At 40.8% G+C, this 22,428-nt stretch overlaps 1 protein-coding gene and 2 long non-coding RNA genes across 5 annotated transcripts in view; 2 read left to right on the top strand and 1 right to left on the bottom strand.

Annotated features, from left to right (window-relative positions):
- The window catches only part of LOC147378286 (uncharacterized), a 39,534-nt gene extending 19,790 nt beyond the window's left edge, over positions 1-19,744 (top strand). The window contains exons 3-6 of the long non-coding RNA XR_015151800.1: positions 5,774-5,937; positions 11,817-11,945; positions 13,387-13,469; positions 19,137-19,744. This is a non-coding gene — a long non-coding RNA (uncharacterized LOC147378286). The remainder of the gene's footprint in view (positions 1-5,773; positions 5,938-11,816; positions 11,946-13,386; positions 13,470-19,136) is intronic.
- The window catches only part of ARHGAP15 (Rho GTPase activating protein 15), a 700,275-nt gene that overhangs the window by 37,550 nt on the left and 640,297 nt on the right, over positions 1-22,428 (bottom strand). The gene's annotated exons all lie outside the window — the stretch shown is intronic.
- LOC147378285 (uncharacterized) overlaps positions 1-22,428 on the top strand; it is a 144,377-nt gene that overhangs the window by 62,089 nt on the left and 59,860 nt on the right. The gene's annotated exons all lie outside the window — the stretch shown is intronic.

Here is a 22,428-nt window from a genome sequence, read left to right as displayed (position 1 = left end):
TTTGGCAGAAACCAACACAATGCTGTAAAGCAATAATCCTTCAATTAAAAATGTATATATGGAATTATATATATATATAAAAAAAGGGCTGTGAGCTGAGAGTAGGGAACGGTCTCCTCAGATGGGGCCAGATCTGTGATCAAGCAAATCTGAATAGATCTGGACACTGAGTCAGATTCTTCAAAGAAGTGGTAGAATCTGGAATGAGCAGAGAACATAGAGAGGAGCCTGAGTAGGAAGAGAAGACTGTGGGCCATACCTTGCAAAGGGGGGACGCAGGAGGTACAGTTGGAGCTGATGATGAGAAAATTCATTCATCTGATGAAGTGACACATTCATTCATGGAAGTAAGGGTTAGAGTTCCAGGTAGAGCTAAGACAGTGAGAAAGTCCTGACAATTTTCTAGAAAAGAGACTGCTGTGATGAAATTACCTTCATTGGAGACTGAACATCTAGGAACCTTAACTGTATTTAACCAGCTAGAATAATCAGCCAGTTGGAGCTTAAGTGCCTTTGACATAGTATATTTCTAATTTCCTTTTACCACTAAGGTCAATCTGGGTTACTGGACCTGCAGACTGGCTAGATAACCTAGGAAAGTCCCAGGTTTGCTCATTTTCGAAATGAGAGGCTTGGCAAGCTTCCCTTCCAGCAACGACACCTCAAAAACCTATAAACCATTTTTTTTCTTGAAAATGAGAATAAAGGTCAGACGCTTGCTACTGCTGCTGTACCTCAACTTGCCTTTTGGACGTCTCTGTTAAAACTCCCAGACGTGTGTTAGGACTCCTCTGCATGCTCAAACATTAAATTTTTTTTTTAATAATTCATTTCCTTTTTTTTCTTTTTAAAAAGGAGTGGTCCAGGTGTTGATTAGATTGAAATTCCACAGAACTGGAAACAAAATCAATTCCTTTCCCCTCCTCCCAAGAAAAAGACTTCCTGTGTTTTTCTCTGTGAAGTCACTTTACTCCTTCCTGATTTTAGTCTTAACAGTTACATTTTTAAAGAGACATTGTACTTTGGAATATAAACATGTGACATCTAAATACAAAATGCAATAGAGCAGCTTGAGCCAAGCCACACACTTCTGAACTCATTTCTAGCTGTGCTACTATTCTTTGGTAGGTTTTGAGATGAGGCCAGCCTCATCTCAGTGACTTAGTCCACTCTCTTGGAAGATGCCCCGTATTTTCTTCTGCTTTGCAGCATCTTTGCTCCGAGGGGCTGGGGCTATTTAAGCCTCAAAATAGCCCAATACAGAAGGATATGTAGTATTTTTTGCATTACCAATTTGAGACGGTGAAAGACAAATATTGTGTACTTTTTCCTAAGCACAGGAAATGCCCTTTTGTGATTCACTCCCCATGTAGACTGACAAAGACGTGTGATTACAGTGTGTGTTTAGGTCCTTTCTAAGCTTTCTGCCTGGGGATAATGCAGAACTGCTGGGGGTGGTGGCTGGCACCAAGTGCAGAGGACCCAAGAAACATCCCCCTCACTCTGGCTGCATTGTGGCAGCTCCTACTGTCTGAATTCCTACTTTAGCATATCCCCAATCCTGTTACTAATGACATTCCTATGTTACTAACAATCTCCTCAAAGTAGTTCTCTCTACCTGGGGGTGTTTATCTTCTTTGAAAGCCCTTCATTAGAACACTCCTAGTAATCTCACTTTCCTCTACCTCCCTGACTCTTGTCTCTCCTGACATTTTAAGTCCAATTACTGACATCTATTTTTACTTTTAGTGTTCCCCAGAGGCCCCACCCCAATCCTAGAACATTTACCAGTTTATGATTTCTCCTTCCCACCATAACAAAAAATCCTGAACTCATACTCTTTCAGAAAACCTTTGCTGACTAAACTCAAGGCTAGGCAAGATAACTTTCAACATATACTTTCTACAAATGCATTTGGTTGTTTTGATTTAAAGCAATCTAGATCCTTATTTCATTATATTTTTAATCTGTATCTGGACTGTCTCTTCTTTGTTGTGATCTGTCTTAGCTTATAACTTTATTGAAGAAGCAGAATATGTCAAATACACTTTTAGACAGCTTTTCAGAGTACTATGAGAATTTCTGGTTCATTTATTTCACAAACAATTACTAAGCAATAATCTACCTGCAATGCAGGAGACCTGGGTTTGATCCCTGGGTTGGAAAGACCCCCTGGAGAAAGGAATGGTTACCACTCCAGTATTCTTCTCTGGAGAATTCCATGGACAGAGAAGTCTGGTTGGGCTACAGTCCATGGGGTCACAAAGAGTCAGACACGACTGAGCAACTAACACTTTCACTTCACTTCATAAGTGCCAGACACTGGACCAGGTTCTAGCATTATAAGAATGTGTACATGTGCTAGTCACTCAGTCATTGTTTGCGACCTCATGGACTGCAACCCTTCAGACTCTTCTATACATGGAATTCTCCAGAATGGCCAGCATATATGCACCACCGTGGAAGTCATATAAAGCAGAAGTGTTGTTTCAGCAGGAAAAGATACACTATGCAATGACGATAAAAACAAACAGAAACAAAAATGAGGTGGATTAGGCAGCAGCCCTGTTGGAAAATGTGGGTGGCCAATGAAAGTTTCTCCAGGGCTTTTCAACTTGATGAAAGACTGTATTCAATTGAATGTCTAGCAGATTTGACCTAGGAAATAATGACCAGTGAACAATATGCAGAACATGATTGATTTCTACTTCCTGCATTGCTTAATAACCCTTTAAGAGTGTTACTGTAGTTGCCCTTGATTAGGGCAATTCATTTCCATTTTCTGAATCTTAGGTTCAAAACTGTTGGTTCTGTTGCTTTTTTTTTTTGTTAGTGTGGTTCTTAGTTTATTAGAGCAACACTATTGAATGGCTCTTTTCTAAATTTTTCAGCTAGCAGGGTAACTCAGATAAGTTTCCTTTCTCCTTTTTTTCCCCCCTGAATATGCACACACACACACACACACCCAACCACCTTCAGATTTTTTTACTGGCACATCGAGAGGGGAAACTTGAGCGTTGGTTTAAGGTTGTGTAACTGAGACCATAGCTCTGTGGCTTTGACTGCACTTCCCAGTGCTGAGTAGACTGCTGGGATTCTACAGATAAATAATAAAAATAATAATGATTTTTAAAGCATTTGGAAATGCTGAGTTGAAAGGTGTGGTGTAAGTGCAACATTTTATTGTGAAAGTGATATCTCTCGCATTATCTGTTCCTAATGGAGGGCGGCAGTAATGGAGGGGAGGCACTTATGCCTCCAGACCAGGGGTCCCTGAAGGCGGGGTGGAGCTCGGGCGGGCACTGTGGTAACACTTACTGTACTCTGAAGCTGCTTCCTTCCAGTCTAGCCAGAAGGCAGGAGAAGAGTCTTGCTGCTGCTCGTTCCCCTAAACCTTAGAAAGTCAGCCTTGTTTCTTCCTGATGGGAGAAGTGGCTGAGAATCATATTTGCAGTAGCCCGGATATGGGTATTCTCTTGGACTGTGTTATGGACTGAATTACATCCCCTACCCACCCCTCACCACACACACCCCGATTCATCTGTTGAAATGTTAACTCCCAGTACCTCATAATGTGACTATATTTGGAGATAGGGCTTTGAGTAATTAAGTTAAAATGAGAATGTTGGGATGGGCCTTCATCCAATATGATTGATGTCTTTACAAGAAGAAGAAACTGGGACTAAGACAGTTGGGATGTGCACACATAGACAAAAGAGCCTGTAAGGACACAGTAAGAAGGCAGCCTCCTGCCGTCCAAGGACAGAGACCTAAGAAGAAGGTAAACCTGCCGACACCTTGATCCCACACTTCCATAACAGATGGAATGATTCTCACAGCATTCATAATTGAGAGACAACACATTTCTGTTGTTTAAGCAGCCTAGTCTGTGGCATTTTGTTAAAGTAGTCCCAGCAAAGTAAGATAATCTGGGATTATCCACCTTTAGGATTCACACTGAACCATATAGTCTAATATAGAAAAAGATACATATTTTTCATACAGTGTGGTCTGAGTGCTTTCCCAACTAAGTCCATAATGTTAATTATAAAATGCACATAACCTGTATTAAATTATGAATATGTTTACATATTGAATGGGGACAAGAAAAATAAACACCAGATTTAAGCTATATAGGCACTGGAAGGTAGAGTAAAAAAATCTGGTTTCCTTGACCACATTGTCATAATATGCATATATAACAGTTTATTGAATCCAGGCTGTGTAGACAACCAGAAGAACTCTGGCTCCATACTGTCACAATGCATGCCCACAACAAAGGCTCTGGGGGAACAGCCCCTTTCATTCGATCCCTCTAAGTATTACCAACATGAGAGCTGAAAACCTTACCTCTGTCTGAAATATATCTATATATCCATGCATAAGTTATTAACTAGACTCCCTGGGCTCTGCTGCTAGAACTATTAATATATTCAAATCTCACTCTAGCTACTGCAAAAAACGCTACATCAGATCCATGCAGCATAGTATCTTCTTAGACAAATGAATTCTAATGTTTATAGAAATTTCTTTCTTATTCCTTGGACTCTAGTTGAAACATAAGTGATATACGGTCTAAAAAGGTAAACTGGCCACAAGTGTGAGTACAGAGTTGAATGCATCTATAAAACACCATTGCTTGTACTTGAAATACAATACTTTCATGAGAATTATATGCTGAGTACTGTTCTTAGCATCCAATGGCAGAAAAATTTCTTTTAATTTTCTTAAGACATTTTACCTGATGGAAGTGACATGGACTGTATCTGAATGCCCTTTAATTGCAGACAATGTGACTTTTAATCTATCGATATTCTTGCTTTTATGGGCTGTGTCATCTAACACAAAGATAGCTTCAGAGGATTTGAGAAGCAAAACTTTCCTGAGAACCAACAAGCCAAGTGGAAAACTAGAGACGTTATTAAGCCAGTGATGAGAGGGGGGTCAGCCTTGAGATTTATTCCTTTAGATTGCTGCTCTGCATTTCTGGACCCCCAGTTAAGAGATATATGTAATGAGCAGCCTCTACACCATACAGCTTTGCATTTTTGCTATTGGCTGCACTTAAGTCCTTTTATTGATGACAACAGACAAAGTAGGTGGCCTTCTACCTCTTTCTAGCTGCAGAAAAAAAAAGTGACATAATTTTTCACAGCCTGAAATAATTGTGGAAGTACAGATACTGGTTAGGATCACTATGAATTATTAGTGGAAAAGTGGGTCTCAGAAGTACGTTACATGTGAAATATTTTTCGTCACTTGAACATGTGCCGTCCAGAGCTGGCCCTGTTCTAGCCGTCACAGGGAACAAACATTTCACATTCACAGATGCTCCCAATTTGGTGCGGTTTGGAGTGTAATTTAGATCAAACGTCTCCATGTAAATGAGTCAGGGTTTCTTAATTAGGTGCCTCTAAAGCAAAACCTTGGACCACATCAGTAGGTGTGGGTGTGGTGCCCACAATACTGGAATCTTTCCTATAGCCCAGACCAGGCTCCTAGTATCATTCAAATACAGCTTTTTTTTTTTTTTTTTGGTTGTTTTTCTCAGGCAGTAATAAATCTGCAGATGGCATAGACAGAAAGACGCTACTTCAGAAGAGCTGTCTAAAAAACACTGCCTCTTTGGCAAATGCCTTAAAGTAGGTCATTCTGCTGTGATTTAGCTTTTTTCTTTAGATTTGATTGCCAGCTTTTTGTTCCCATTACAAGTAGGGTGCATTCCAGTCCACAGACTTGTTCTTAATTTTTCCAACTGGTATTTGTTTACTAGGATTTGCAGATCTTCCTACGAAAATGGCCAATATCCTGTCACAGCGCTAATCATGCCCTTGACCGCAAAGCGAAATGGATCCTGGTGATAATCTGGTGATGCTGAAATATTAAATTCCTTAAACACCCAGTCTTTCCACAGCAAAACTGCATTGATTTATCTGGGTAGGTTTGTTGAAATAATTGTCCCATCTTTTATACATGTGAAAAGAAGAGGTGACAGGATGTAAATGGAAAACTTTTACAAGCCATATTGCTGTTTGTATAGATATTCAGGTTATCTGCTTTTATACTTGTCATTGTTTGTGTTTTTTATAGGGGGAAAAATCATTGGGTCCCATTTCCCTATCAAGGCTTCGGGATTTACATGCAGAACCCCCTGAAGCATTAATGAGTTACCTGCATAAATCCCCTAGCAATCGATGGGCACATAGGCCTTGTTTTGTTATATTAATTATTCCTCACAGAACCTTGACACTGACATTAAACGGCGCCTTAAAAAATCTTGATGAAGGTCTTAAGGTATCTTTTACTGTTCAAATATTAGCATTGCAAAACCTATGTCTAAGGCATTATTCATTTTGTGGTATCACAGGGAAGGAGGGACTGAAATAAGGAGATGGACCAAAGGGTCCAGGCGGTGAACTTTCTGGTCTTAACTCTTTACTGCTTGGAGGCCAGTTTTCTTAGGACTGAGTTATAATCTTCAAATTGTGATAATGGTTAAAATAAATATTACGATCATAATGAATAAAAGAACTGAGTACGTTGTTTTCTCCAGATTGGTATTGAATATGGTGTCTTCTCCACAGGCCAAGTTTTGTCTTGGCAAAGTGTTGGTGTTTTCAGGTGAATTCCAAAATGTCAGTTAAAAAGATACAAAAAAAGGGCTCTAGAGAGGAGATGGAAATTATTGGCTAGGTATGTTGCAAGATGGCTTGGTAAATATGTACTTAACAGACTGGAAACACGGTTTTATGTGCCATTTTCCTTTATTCCCTGTATACTTTCCTTACTTAGAAGGCCTGGGCAGTATAGGTTCTGATTAAGCAACTGCTCTGGTGAAAAACACATTATATCATCATGTGTGGATTAGCAGTAATCAAACAACACAAATAATATTAAAATTACAATGGATATGGCATTATTGTCCTTTGATAATTCACAAGGAACTTTTGAACTGTGATGTTTTCTTTAGCAACTTCAGTTATCTCTGTGCTAGAGTGTGGTTACTAGATAACTGGGTGATTATTAGGGGGATTTCTGGTGAAATGTCAACTAATTGAAATTTGTTTGGATCCTTTTTGAGCAGAAGTTATTTATTAACGTATACCAGTTGATGATACTCTTCAGATTTTCATCATGCTGATGATTCTTTCTTATTGTATCTGTTTATCTTCTGTGTTGTTTCTCTTTTCTGGTTAGTGACGCTTACTGTGTTGGTCACCAGTGTGGTATTTAATTCCATCCTGTCTCTTCAGGCTCTGAATTCTTTCAGTGAATGTATCCACTCTAATTGTTTGGAATATTTACTCTACAAAAATCTGATTCCCAAATCGACACTTCCTTCTTTAGTATCACACCTTTACTTAACCCCTTGCTAAAATGATCTGCTAAATCCTCCTGCTGCTCCACCCTGGTTACATGGGTGGTACTGGTTATATGGGACACTGAGGAAGAAATTATTTCTTAATCATTCTTAATCTTCAGTTAACGTGAAGAATTAAAGTTAGCTATCTGTATGGAAGGATTAATTATGATTTTTTAACAGGCTGAGTAGAGCTGTGTACAGTTGGAATAGGAGCTTTGGGGAGCTTCATTTGTTTGGTGCTTTACAGTTTATAACTGGACTTGTACTCACATGTGACTGTGGATTAAGTCCTTTGAGGTATCAGTATTATAATCTCCTCTAACAGAGAAGAGGAAACCGAGGAAGCTGTATTACCCAAGGTGACAGGTTTAAGGAGTCAGGGACTCAGGATGCAAACTCAGGTCTTGTGGTTCTGAATCTAGTGCTGTCTCTATTTTCATTTGGGTTCAGCACAAGATCAAGTGTCTAGTCTGGACTCTCCACTTGAATTTCCAACCATGTCAAACTCTAGTAACAGTATATAATCTTGACTTTCATTTTCTTCATCTCCTTAGATGTGGCATGTGCAAACACACACACACACACACAAACACACTACAAGGTAGATAAAGTTAAATGTTATTCCCATGTTAAAGATGATAAAGCAGCAGCTTAACAGGCCTTAAGTTATTTGGGATACTTATATCCAAGAAGGGGGCTGGAATCTAGTTCTTTATATTCTTTTAACCTATCAGAGGCAAATGCATGAAAAGAACTTTCCACCCACAAATAACTCTTTCTAATTAGATTGGTAACTGTATAAGTTAAATAGTTTTCTATCTGGTTATCCTATTCTCCTAGAATGTACCCTCAACACAGTGATTCTTTTAAAACTGAAATCAATTCTTGTCATTCCTGCTCCAAACTCTACAACTGGCTCCCCGTTTCTTTGAACTCAGTAGAAGACCAAGTGCTCACATTGGCCTCAGAGGGCTGTATGTGACATGGCCTTGTCAGCTAGGTGACTCTTCTCCTCTTCTCCCCACCCTCCCTCTACTCAGGTCACACTGGCCTCCTTGCTTTGCTGTAGCTCAAAGACACTAAGAGTCTAGATGTTCTCTATGCCTGGAATGCGTTGATTCCAGGCAAATCCATCTGACAAATTCCCTCCCCTCCCTTGAGTCTTTTCTCAGATCTCCCCTCTGTAGTCAGTTCTTTCTCACTGACTGCAAACCACTGGACTCAATTACCCCTGTAGCAGCCTGGACCCTCCTTACTCTGCTCCATTTTTTCTAGTTCCTCAGCAGCTATCATCTTGTACTACACTGTAGCATTTCCTTGTTTATTATGTGTATTTGATTTATCCATTTATATTATATGTATTAAGTTTATTGGGGCTTCCCTGGTGGCTCAGTGGTAAAGAATCATCCTGTAGGAGATGTGGGTTCCATCCCTGGGTTGGGAAGATCCCTGGAATAGGGTATAGCAACCCACTCCAGTATTCTTGCCAGGAGAATCCCATGGACAGAGGATCCCAGGAGGCAACAGACCATGGGATTGCAAAGAGTTGGACACAACTGAAGTGGCTTAACACAGCACAGCACACCTGAGTTTCTAAAACAGTGCCTGTCACAGAGTTGGTGCTCAAAGTTCATGATAACCCAGTTTCTATCAGTGGTATCATCACTCTGTCTACAGATGGGACATTCTGGCGTTGTCTCAGACTCTTTCTGGTCATTTATCCATCATATCAAACCTATCAGCAAATACACCTGACTCACTTTAAAGTTTCCCTGGCAATTCCCTTCTTCCTGCTGAGCTCCTCAACCAACACAAAACTAACTGCCCTCCAGCCTTACTGCAAGCCTCCTCCTTCAGCCTCTCCATCTCCAAAACAATTTCAAACTTGACCTTTCAATAAATTGAGATATTGAAAGCAAAACAAAAGCAAAACTTCTATTCTTCAACTGTTCAATAACCTGCCTTGGGGCCCTATGGTCTGAGACTTCAGATTCCAACTTTCCTGCCAGGCCTCACTCATGGTTCCCCACCTTTCATTGAAGACTTAACTATTTTACTCTACTTCTTCCTTCATGTACTGTTTAACAGTTAATTGTTCTTTGCTCTTTTCCCTAAGTGCTCTGTCCACTTTCAGATTAGTAGCTCTGCACTGGCAGAACTTTATACATCTTCTATCTTCCCAACCCTCCCTAGTGTGGTGTGGAACACAGAGTGGGCACTCCAGAGCTACTGTTGGTTCATTGATTGATGCTTACATTCTTCTACATATATATATATATATCTTATCCTACATTTATATATCTTTGGCAAGTAGCATACTGACAAGCTATATATTAGGATAAATGTATATTCAAACATTAGCCTTATCTAGTTTAAAATTTGTTCACAGCAAGTTCTAAATGTAGGAACCCATACTAATTTCACCAGGGGCTAACTGGGTCTTGCTTATAAGCATGTGTTTGTATATCTGTGTGTACATGTTTCTATACATCTAAAGTGAATTCTATCATTAAGCAGTCACAAAATATGTAGATATTAGTCTAAAAAGCACCTAGGAAATGACTAGATAAAGAATATAATCATTAATCCACCTATCAATTAAGTCTTTAATAGTACTTGCAGCTTTTATCATGAAAGGCTTCATAGCACATAGCAATAAACTGAGTTTGCATAATATAAGCTTAAAATGGCCCATTCTTTGATGTTTGTCACCAACACTGATTGTATTTTATAGGCTTTGGAGGAAGATTATTACTCCCTTCACTGCCCATTGATCAAGTTTTGAGGGTCTGTATTCAGCCATCTTGTGTTCTCTTGACTCACCTTAAAAGACAGTTTTAGTTCTTGGAGGTCATCCCAGACCACTGCTGGCTGGGGTGTCTCAGCTACAGTATCAGCCAGTGAGTGGGAAATGCTATACTGTTTAAAGTAGCCATCTCATTCATGAAACATGTTCAAGGAACAAAATCTGGGCCTCTTGCATCCTCTAATAGTAAAAGTTATTTTAGGAGTAGATTTGAGTCTTTATAGTTTGAACTCTTTCTGTTTCTGCTTCCTTTGGTTCCTAAGACCAATGAAAGTGAGCTTGATTATTGTGGGTGTTAAATCTCATTTTAAAGTTCTCAATCTCTTCGTCCAGTCTCTGCTGTCTTTTCTGCAAGCCCTGACTTCTAAAAGTTTGGTTCCCACACAGCAGCACCTGGAAGCTTGTCCTCAATGCAATATCTTAGGCTCTGTTCCAGACCTCTTTAATCAGAATCTACATTTTTGACAAGATCTCTATGTGATTTGATCAATAAGCACCTTCAAGTTTGAGAAATTCTGAAATAGAACTTTCTGAGATGGTAGGCAGCCTTTGTGTTGGCCGCGAGATGAGCAGATGGTGGATCCCTCACAGTTCCCTTGTCTACCACTTGACACCTGGGATGTCCTCCATTATTTAAATCTCCCTCCATTCTACCTCTTCAAAGCTTGCTTCCCAAGAAGGCTGAATTAGTCACACAGCACAGGGCCCAGTCTATAGATCGTGAAGAGTCAGAAATGACTGAGCATGTGCACGCGCATGCGCGCGCACCCACACCCACACACATACCGCCCCCCCCCCACACACACCCCGAGCCCAGGCACACCGATAGAGGGCACTCTTTCTTCCAGTCAGTTAGTTGACACCATTACGCCCTTGTGATGGAGCCTAGGTTGTGAGAGGTGAGGCCTTCTGGATGGGCCGCAGGATGCCGGCCTTTACCACTTGTGGTCATTGATGTTCCCGCGGTGCTTTTTGTGAGAAGGGGTTGTTAACCTCAGTGTCCTGGCTGACTTCCAACGTCTGTAATTGCACGCAGCCTACCTAAGTCTGCTCTGTAGTTTCAATTAGGTAAAGTATTGTTCACTTCTTGCACTAAACTGCTGTGTTTTGTGGCTACAGACAGCTAATTAGCTGGTATTTTTCAGGTGGCTGCGTTCCTGATGAACAGAACATCTCTCTGGCTATCTCTCTCCCTGCCCCCACTATCTCCGTGGCCACAGTCCATTTTCTTTTATATGGCAACCTCATGTCTGTTTTCTTCTATATCAACATTTCTTGGATAAATGTGCTTTGGGATCAGAAATGACTAGAATGTGGCAGTGAATCTTTACTTTATGTAGTCACCTGCTTCTTAGCCTACCTAGCCTACTATAGAGTGTTGGAGGGGAAACTCAAGCACAGAATAGCAAGAATGTGATGAGGGGTGAATAAAACAGGCCTGCCTCTGTGGAGAAGAAGGGTAAATGCCTGTGACTGCCAGGGAAGTATGAATTGCTTTAAAAGCTTGGTTCCCTAGGAATTGGTTATTTTCAATGTAATATGAAAATATTTTATATTTCAGTGTGATATGAAAATATTTTTAGTGGTTATTTTCAAAGTCAGGGCAAAGAGAATGCGGCATGCATTTTATTTTTCCTTTCCCATTAGGTAAAAAAATATAGCTGGACGTGTAAACCACCCATAAAATACCTCACTATCTCTGTGGGGGATGTCTGACCCTAAACAGGAAATGTGGCGTTGGGAGAGTGAATGGAATCTCTTTCTGATGACTCAAAGGTCAGTACCAAAAGAGCAGTTGTAGCTCTGGAATGGCAGCTGGAAATGAAAGAGAAGTGGGAAAAGGTGGGTGAGCCTGGAACCAAGAGGACAGAGTTGTGCTCTAATCAGAGAAGAGATGCTTTTGAGGGTGGGATTTTTCTGGAATGTAAAATGATTGTTCAAAAAGTGTTCAAAAGGAAAATAATAAGATTTAAGTGAAGTATCACACTTTGCATGTCTTTTCCCTGTTTGAGAACACTCATTCGGTTTTGATGTCTAAGAGACATGAATTAATTAGATAAAAATTCATTTAGAGCAGGGGTAATTTCTTGTATCTTTTCGTATCCCAAACACTATGAGCTAAATGAATTCATGAATGAACGAATGAATGAATGAGCAAGTGAACTCACTGATAAAGGGAAAAGATTTATTAAGAGGTGCGTCTTGACTGACATTAAATGGAGGGTAGGAAAAAAGTGTTTTTATTGCCCGACCACCAGCAACTGTATCTTGCCTATTCCTTGCTGTGGCCTTGCTCCTAAAAGTTCTACTTCACTCTTTTTTTTTTTTTAAGATATTTTTGACTTGGACCATTTTTAAAGTCTTCATTGAATTTGTTATAATATTGCTTCTTTTTTATGCTTTGGTTTTTTTGGTCACAAGGCATTTTAATTCCCTTACCAGGGATGGAACCCTCTGCCCCTGCCTTGGAAGGTAAAGTCTAAATCGTTGGACCACCAGGGAAGTGTCTGTACTTCTCTCTTTGAAAGTGGGAAAGCAAAGAAGAGCAGGGACTTCCTAATCACATGGATGGATTAACTAAATGCCTACAACAGATGGGCCGGCTTGCATATCTCTGTGAGGAGAGGAGGGGCAGGGCAAGAGTCAGAAAGTTGGGAGTTAAAGTCAAGATTGAGGGACATGAACATTCCCAGATAAGGGCAGAGAGACTGATAACATAACTGAATCAAGTTCCCAGATCCCAGGAACTGATTGTTTTCCTGGTAAAATTATCCTTATTTCCAGCTCAGCATCTATCACATGATAGGCACTTGATCTGTATTTGTATCAAGAATAAATGGGGAAATGGATGATGTATCTGTAAAGCTTTGAAAGTGAAGACAGTTCTCAGAGAGAAGTGTAGGAAGAAGAATTTGAGGAGGAGGAGGATATTGGGACAAAAGGCAGAACAAAAGAAAGGGGAAATTGTCAGTGTAAAGAGCCTGGTTTAAAAGAATGTATGACAGAGGAGAAGAAATTACTAGAAGTGAGAAAAAGTTTATAGAAGGCCGTATTTCATATAAAGCTTCTAAGTTCTGAAGGTTATTTCCAACTTCCTTTGTACACATGAAAACAAATTAACCTGAGGAAAAACTAAAGACCACAAAATATTATTGAGACAGAGATTAAAAAAGCCTTAAAAATCCTAATATTAAATTTGAGCTCTACTGTTTTATAGATGATTTCAAAAGATCTTCCCAATGTCCTGATCTGAACAGCTCTTAAATTCATTTCTTTGTCCTCCAGAGGCTGTCATTTCAGGTGAGTCTGGGTTTTAGTTGCATACCCCTTCAAAGTCAAGTATGGGTTTAATCTGCCAGTGGCCACAGACTAATTATTACTTATGTCTGCGATTTCCTTCTGTCCGTTATTAAAGCCCAGTCTTTTCTCAACCCAGACAACACAGTCTTGAAATCTGAAATCTCGTATACAAGCTGCACTTTTTCCTGCACGAGGCAAAACCCCCAGCAACGTGGAAATGTGCAGCTACCCCGTGTTAACTATTCCTGGATGTCACCCTGCAGCTCTAATTTCTGCTTTCTCCTCTGCATTCTGGGTGCCGCTGCCGGACTTGTCAGCACCTTGTCACAGCTTCCTGGTGCGTGGGCTACCATTGGACTCTGTGTTCTTAACAATTATCCATAAAAAAAAAAGCCCCACAGAATCCTTCACCAGTGAAAAAATGTATTTACATTAACAGGTAAAAGAGAGAGAGAAAAAAAGAAAATTTTAGTGTCCTGAAGCGGCAGCTATTTGTAAAATGCTGCCGCGTTGTCTCCTCTTCTGCAGTCCTGAGATGCTCTTTTGTTCGTGGTGTGACAAGGATGTGGGGGAGCCGATATGATTTAACTAAATAATACACAAATGCCAGGAATACTTTCATATCTTGTGTACGGACCAGAATAAATTACTCCGATGGAATGTTTTGTTTTTCTTTTCAGGGAACAACCTCCCCCCACCCCCCACCCCTAGTTTACAAGGAACTACGCTGACAAGAAGTGGCTAAGAAATATTATTCAAAGTAACCTATTTTAGTGTAGGACTAAATGGCTGAAGATTTCACTCGGGTTCAAAAGACAGAAGCCTGGAGAGGAAGTTGACAGGCCGACAGCAGTGAGAAATTAGTCTTGTCCTGGAATTCTTATGGGCAGTGGGGAGAAAAATAAGTCCAGTAAGAAATGAAAATGAGGGAGCTAGTTCTCAGAACTAAAGGTGAAGCAAAAGGAATTGGCAGCTGCCTGGACATGCCAGCCAGAGAGGCCATGGTATCTGATACACGTGACAGACCAAAAGACAACTGCAAAGCTCCCAAACGACTCGCCTGAAGGGCTTGCCAGGAAGCCAGATGCTGCTTCTGGAAGAGTATCTTCCGTGGTTGGGCATCTGGGTTCAGTGCTTTCCATTTAAGGAGGAGAAAGAAGGTGGCAAAAGACAGCTCCATCACCACCTTTAAAAAAAATATGTTCTTTCTACTTCTTTCTGCTTGTTTTTTAAAAGGACCCCTGGAGATAAAACTTGCCAGTGTTTCTTAGGTGGAAAGCAATGTGTTAGAGGGAGAGAGAGAGACGGAAGGACAGACACCAAGGAAACCCCTATTTTAATATGTCACTCCACTAAATAATTTGGTAATTTTATTTAAAAGGTTGGGGTTATAGCTGATGTGCAAAAACAGGTTATTTGAGTGATGGGCCTGTGCCTTTATCACAGTTGGCTGGTCTTTCTCCCTCTTTCTTCCCTGGAAACAATCACGTATTGGTGTTGGCAAGGAAGCAGAGTGTGGTCTAGTGGACTGGAAATCAGGTGACTTGAGGTCTGGTTGATTTTTTCCCCCTTCTACTTTGAAGTTATGTGTCTCCGCTCCATAAAACAGGGGAACTGAATTTCTTTATACACTTATAAGCAGAGGTCAAGCCTTGGTAATAATAATTTTTTCTCCTTACCTGATGCTAAATAATTCAAGGTAATAGGAAGTCAATATTGGATCTGGAACAAAAGATGGACAGGAAGGTTGGATGATATGACGAGACAAGAGAGATAGAGATTCTTTAATTGAGTAGTGAGACTACTGACAGGAGAAAAAAAAAATCTAAGCTTTGAAATTCCAAGATCTGTTACAAATCTGAGATAATCAAGCAATTAGAAGAACTGGCAATCCCATTCTGGGCTGTAGTGATTGATTTAAAAGGCTCCAACACTGGTGGGTGGTCACGGAGTCCCTGATCAAGACTTAGCAAAGTCAGCTTTGTTGAGCACCCATTGATCATTATACTCTGGACCTCCTAACATGATGAATGTTAATATTGCCTCTTTTCTAATTAGAGCTGTTCTTCTCTTCATCATGATGAAAAGATAAACATAAGGTGAGGAGACAGAAGCTTGAGAAAAACAATTCACTTAACAATATCCTCGAAATGGAATATTCCCTAGTCCTAGTCTATATCAGGTTTCTAAGATTCCAGGCTTAAGAAGTTGACCTTAATTGGAACTATCAATGACTTTTCAATGATCCTCTTCTCTTCAATGAGGTCATGTGATTGTTCAACAAAAATCACTGAGTATCCACAATGTGTGGGACACTGTAGTAGGCTCTTGAAATGTGGCAAGAATCAAAATGATACAAATTCCTGCCCTCCTGAAGCCCATGTGCTAATGGTAGAAGGAACCTGGTCACAATTTCCATTTTTACCAATGTTTCCAAGAACTCACTATACTATAGAACAATTTTTTTTTCCTTTTGGATTATTATATATTCATTCCTGTGATTTTTCAAGAGCCAAAGGATGAATGTTAGAATAGGAGATCATCATTACTAGATGGAGAAGGCAATGGCACCCCACTCCAGTACTCTTGCCTGGAGAATCCCATGGACAGAGGAGCCTGGTAGGCTGCAGTCCATGGGGTCGCTAAGAGTCGGACACGACTGAGCCACTTTCCTTTCACTTTTCACTTTCATGCACTGGAGAAGGAAATGGCAACCCACTCCAGGTGTTCTTGCCTGGAGAATCCCAGGGACGGGGGAGCCTGGTGGGCTACCGTCTATGGGGTCGCACAGAGTCGGACACGACTGAAGCGACTTAGCTGCAGCAGCAGCAGCAGCACTACTAGAATATCTGCTCAATGTCCCATTACCATGAGAAATTTCTAGGTCCCTTTTCTAGAAGCAGTAGTTTTAGCCACAAAATAAAATACCTCTGCTCCATCAAGTTTTCTTTCTATAACCAGGTCTACTATTCTCAGATTCCTTTCCCAGTATCTCTTCCTCTGGCCGCTTCTTCAATAGGGACACCCCCAGGAGTCTTTCCTCAGCTCTCTTCTAGGTTCACACCTTCCCTTGGGTTTATTCATGACCTCACCCAATGCTATCTTTAAACCAGACTACCAGATTCATACCTAGATCCCAATCAGCTTTCCTGCATTCCAACATAGATTTCTTATTCTTTAATAGAATATAAACAATGACCAAATCACATCATGTCCAAAAGATTTCAACTTCTTTCATGTCTCTAATTTTCTTCTTTTGCTCTGTTTGAGTTAAGGGTTTCACCATTTAGCTAGTTCCTGGGTGCCATGCTGGAATCTTCTTTCCTCTTAACCTCTTGCATGTACTCACTGAGCATGTTCTATTGAATCTACCTCCTCCATGCCTCTTGTAGCCATCCCTTTCCCTCCTCTCCCCGTCACTCCCTTAGAATGGTATCTCAGACTTAGACACTGTATCAGCCTCTTAACTACTCCTACTACATCTAGTGCTGCCCTCCTACTAGTTATTCTTCACATTTAAAAAGATTGTGATCTTTATAAATACAAGTCAAATCACATCTCTGCCTGCTTCAGATCATTCAGTGATTTACCTAGTGTCTATGAATGAATTTCGAACTCCTTAGCAAAGCATATGAGGTTCATCACAATTTAGCTCTAATTTACTACATTCTGGGCTTCTGTCCTATCCCCTCTTTTATGGTTCCTAATTTATCATTCCAGAGGAGTCACCATGTCTTTATCGTACTGTAATTCTCCTTCTTCCTGCCGCTTTGTACACAGTCTTCCTTCTGCCTATAGAGGCCTTTGTCTGCCAAAATGACATCCTTAAAAATAGCCCATGTCTTCTCTTCTGGGAGGCATTCTTTGGTTTCTCTTGGCTAAACGTCAGCTCCTGCTTGGTGCTCTCATAGTGTCTTGTGATATCACACTGTATTTATTATCATTGTTTACTCATTTATCAGTCCTGGGAAACCATAGGATAAGTGAGGGTAGGAGTCTTCCTTGTGCCCCTGGTATTCAATTGAAAGGTAGGTAAACACTTTCTGTAAAGGGTTGGATAGTAACTATTTTTGGCCTTGTGCAACTTGTTACAGTGATTTAACTTTTGCCACTGTAGCATGAAAACAGCCACTGGCAATACATAAACACATAAGTATGTTGTGTTTCCCAATAAAACTTTGTTGATAAAAATAGGCAGCAGGCTGGGTGTCATCCATGGCCATAGCTTGCCAATCTCTGATCTAGTCCAGCGCCTGGAATACAGTAGGCACTCCTTTAAGACTTCCTGAAGGAATGAGTGGATAGGACTCCACAGTTAACATTTTCACAGTGTGAATTTACTTGACCTATTTCACAGATAAGTAAAAGGGAGGGTTAGAGGCATTAAAGGCTTTCCTAATATTATACTTCCCTGATGGTTCAGGGGTAAAGAATCTGCCTGCAATGCAGAAGACACAAGAGACCTGGGTTCGTTCGTGGATCAAGAGGATCCCCTAGAATAGGAAATGGCAACCACTCCAGTACTCTTGTCTGAAAAATCCCATGGAAAGAGGGAACAGCAGGCTACAAAGAGTCACACATGACTGAGTGGCTTACAGTTTCTCAGGGCTGAGGTTGGGATTTGAGCCTATGTCTTTTGATTCTAAATCCCTGGGTCTTTCCCTCTAGGTAAAAGGCTAAGATTCATCGTGGAGAAGGCTGGGACAGCTTAAAAAAACTTACCTTTTAGGAGGGAAATACCCCATGAGATGGGCCATCACTAATAGTCGAGAAGACAGTGATAAATGGGCAGTAGCCATGTTAAGTTTTGCTTTGTTTTCTATTATTCAGTGGTTAATGTTAACATTCAAATGTTAAATCAAAAGATCTAAAGTCATTTTACTCCCGTCTTAAAAACCTTCTCTCCCAAAGCCTTCCTGCAGAACAAGGGTCCATCAGTGGAAGGATCACTGAACCTTAGTCCCATGCTCACAAACCTTGCAAATCCCATGCCAAGGTGTCTCCTAAGTAGATGACATTTTAATGATCACTACAGGGAGTTGGGAACTATTGCTTCATCCTCAGGATCAGAGTAATTAATTTTCTTAACTACCAGGCCAAATTCTGCCACGGGAGTCCAGTTGAGAAATTTCAGACCCATAGGAAGTACATTAGCTCTTCAAAGTGATTAGGGTGCCATTTCAAACACACAAGCAAAGGAGCTATTAGGCTTCTGGCTTATTTCAAACAACTTGCAGCCGTTGTTTCTCAGGGGGAAAAAAAAGAAAGAGAAAAAGGGAAAATAACAATTTGCTCAGGTTCTTTATTTTCCAGTAAAAATACCCACGGCCTGCAAGTCTTTGGATATCAGGTATTGTGGTTGGGTGAGAGACCAAAGTGTACAGAAAAAGGGTGGAGTGCCAGAAGGCAGCACAGGAAAACACAGCTTGCTCCAAGGCACACCAGAGCAGAGCTTTCAGAGGCCTTGATGGGAGGCAGAGCTTCACCAGCCATCACTCTTAAACAGGGAGAAGGGTGAGGACTCACAGGCTTTCCAGTCCATCTCAGGCTATGCCTCATCCCCCCACCCTCCCAAAAGCTCAGAGACACCCACAGGACCATTTTACAGGCTGGGTAGATGAATTACTTCCTCAGCATCATTTCCTCATACAATCCCTATACTTCTAGGTCATCGTCATTGGAGTTCTTCTGACATGCCTTTGTAGAATATTTTATTTAACATCCATGAAGATCACAGAGAAGCTTTAAATATCAGTTTACTCGCACAAAATAGCCACAGCTCAACAGTTTCACCTTTCAATGAAGCATTCAACTGGCATGCTTCCATGAGATCTGTCTATTCAGCCATATCATTTTTTCACCTTGGAATTCAAAGAACAGCTGGACGCTTTTCTTAGCCTACTGTACAAAGTGCAAGTCTCCTACAACAATGTTTATTTGCACCTAAAATCTTCAGCAAATATATTCTTCCAAAGCTGTTTTTGAAAATCAGTGAATGACATTATTTTAAGCACCTCTAAATGCTACACATTTCTGAGATATTTTAACTTTCTCTGGACGATGTATACCTCGTTGGGGATTGAATGTTCTTTTATATCTTCCCCTACCCATCCTCAAACATTTGAGATTGTTTTGGCCTCCAAAATGCATGCCACAAAGTAAATCTGGCTAACGAGTTTAACAGTGAAAAATACTGTTGTATTTATCTTCTAAGTTTTCTGTAATTCTCGTGTATTATTTTTATCCTGGAAATAAAAATGTGAAAAAAGACTTCAGCAATAGCTAGGACAGTTTATTTATAGTAACAGCAGCAGGAATTCTAGAACTTGAAAAGGTCAGCATCAATGACAGGTGGATATATAGCTGGTAAAATTCTAGGAGTGTTTACACTGGGGATTTGAGGCCAAGGGTAAGGCCCTACTGGCTTCAGATTATCTCACTTACTAGGCTTCCACATGGCCAGTGTGCTGCCCTGCCTGGTAGGAAATCCTCTCTGTGAGAACCATTCTGATAAGTTAGACAACAAGGCAAGAGGACTGTCTGTCCCTAGGATACTGCTGTAACAGAAGGCTCTGAACAGGAAGTGAAGGAGGACCCGTGTCTGTCACCAGTGTCCCGATGCCTGCGTAGAAGTCAAGTGGACCAGGCTTTCTTATCAGCAGGATACCACTTTGAAGGTGAAAACAGCTGGATTTGAGAACATGGGATAAGATTCAGATCAGGTTGACGGAGAGTTGGTGACAGCACAGAATTGTGCAGGGAATTCACACAGGGGCTGGGCACCCCACGGAGGTGTCAGGCGGTCTGTCAGCCCGCCAAAGAAGGCAGCTCATGGGAACCAGGGGAGCCTGGCCGAGTCAGGCCAGAGTCGGAACTCAGGTTCTGGCAAAAGATGTTGTGGTGAGCTAAAGAATTTTTCTGGAAGTCAGGAAATTTGGCAACCCAGCCTCAGCAGTTCTTCCTGTATTTATTTCATTAGGAATTATTTTATGTTTCTCACATAATAAAAATAATAAATGTTGATGTATAATGCTTATCCAAGACCTACTATGTGCTAGGTACTGTGCAAGATTCTTTCAAAGGATTCTTCTTTCACTCCTAACCACAGTAATAGGTGTTATTATGAATCCTGAATTGCAGATGAGAAAAAGGAAGCTTAGAGTTAAGTCAGTTCACAGTTATGCGTCCAGTAAGTGGCAGTGCCAAGGCTCACATTCACTTCTGCCTAACTTCAAAGCCTATTCTCTTTACCGGCTCTCAAACCCCATGTCTCTTTCTATCCCACTGCTAGGAGAGAAGAAGAAACACACAAAGAAAAAATTCTTTCATGATTCAACAACTCTAAGAAAGAAATATTAACATCTCAGCAAGCAGCTTTACAGTCTTTTCTAAATGCACAACTTTCCCACATATTTACACTTATACTCTCTTTGAGTATATAAAATATTGTATCCCTGACTTTGACTTAATGCAAGGATTTCCCTAATTAAAAAAACAACTAGCTATGAACTACATTTTATTAAGCTGATATGATATGCCATGTTCTGTATAACTATCCCCTGTCCCTGAATGCTTAGGTTGTTTCCAAGTTTCTACTCGTGTAAATAGTAAAATTTCGTTTGCATAAGCTACCTGCCTCCCCCACCATTCCTTAGGATAGGTAATGGCATTAAGATATTGGCTCAAAAGGCAATAAGATCTGAAAGGCTTTCATTCTTGAGCTATATTACATTTATGGGTTCCCACCGTGCTGGGTGGGACATCCCCACCAGCAGATCTAGAGGGCTTGTTTCAACTCACACCAACAAAACAGAATTAACTCTATTTCCTTATTCTTCTCTAAGCTCATCTTGCTTTTTCCCTGTCTGTATTTCAAAATAGAGAAAAAAGTGCACCCTTCTAAACAGTGTCTTCTTTTGCCATTTTACTGCTATTGAAGGAACTATTTTTACAATTACTTGGCATTGAAACCCCAGACTTATCCCTGCTTCTGCTGCTGCTAAGTCACTTCAGTCATGTCCGACTCTGTGCGACCCCATAGACGGTAGCCCACCAGGCTCCCCTGTCCCTGGGGTTCTCCAGGCAAGAACACTGGAGTGGGTTGCCATTGCCTTCTCCAATGCATGAAAGTGAAAAGTGAAAGTGAAGTTGCTCAGTCGTATCCGACTCCTAGGACCCCATGGACTGCAGACCACCAGGCCCCTCCGTCTGTGGGATTTTCCAGGCAAGAGTACTGGAGTAGGTTGAGACTTATCCCTATGACTGACTAAATAAGGGGGTTGAAGAAATGAGAGAAGCAAAAGCTGAGTGGAATTTTCCTTTGAGAAGTCGCAGGGTTTGGACCATTGTTTTCCATCCAAGATTCATCACTCCAATCTAACTACCTCTCCAAGTGGCTTCTTGGATTCTTTTCTTCTTCTATCTCATTCACCCCACACTCTATTGTTGGAGGACTCTTTCATAAACACGGAGCACATCATGCAAATGTCCAACAGATGAAGTCTCAGTGGTTCTCTATTTCTTATATAACCTCGCTGCCTAGCTCTCAACCTCAAGCTACTACCCATCAACAAGCAACGCTTATCTTTCTAGGTCTGCCTTCCCATTAACTTCATCTCCACTTTGCCTGCCTGCCTTTTCAAATAAGCAGGCCGAAGGAACATGCACTGGCCACATATTTTTCAGAGATAGAACATGCCATTTATATGATTCAGAGGGTATCACGGGACCTTCCAGTGCTTATCACTGTAATGTCAATTGGTGAAAGTGCCTATTAATAAAGATTTCTGGCTGATGACATTTTGAGACGATAGTGTATTCTGAATTCCTGGTCTCAATCTATCACAGCAGAAGCACATACTTCACCATGAGTATGATTGAGAATGAGGACTCTGGACTATGAGACTATTCAGCCTGTGAGGTTATTATGTAATCTTATGCTTAACATGAGCTTCCCAGG

This window comes from Bos grunniens, chromosome 2 (genome assembly GCF_055505025.1).
Source record: "Bos grunniens cultivar Pamir isolate PY7600 chromosome 2, Bosgru_T2T1.0, whole genome shotgun sequence".
NCBI classification, from domain to species: Eukaryota; Metazoa; Chordata; class Mammalia; order Artiodactyla; family Bovidae; genus Bos; species Bos grunniens.
Note: the sequence above shows the minus strand (reverse complement) of the source record. Positions and strands in the feature narration are given on the sequence as shown.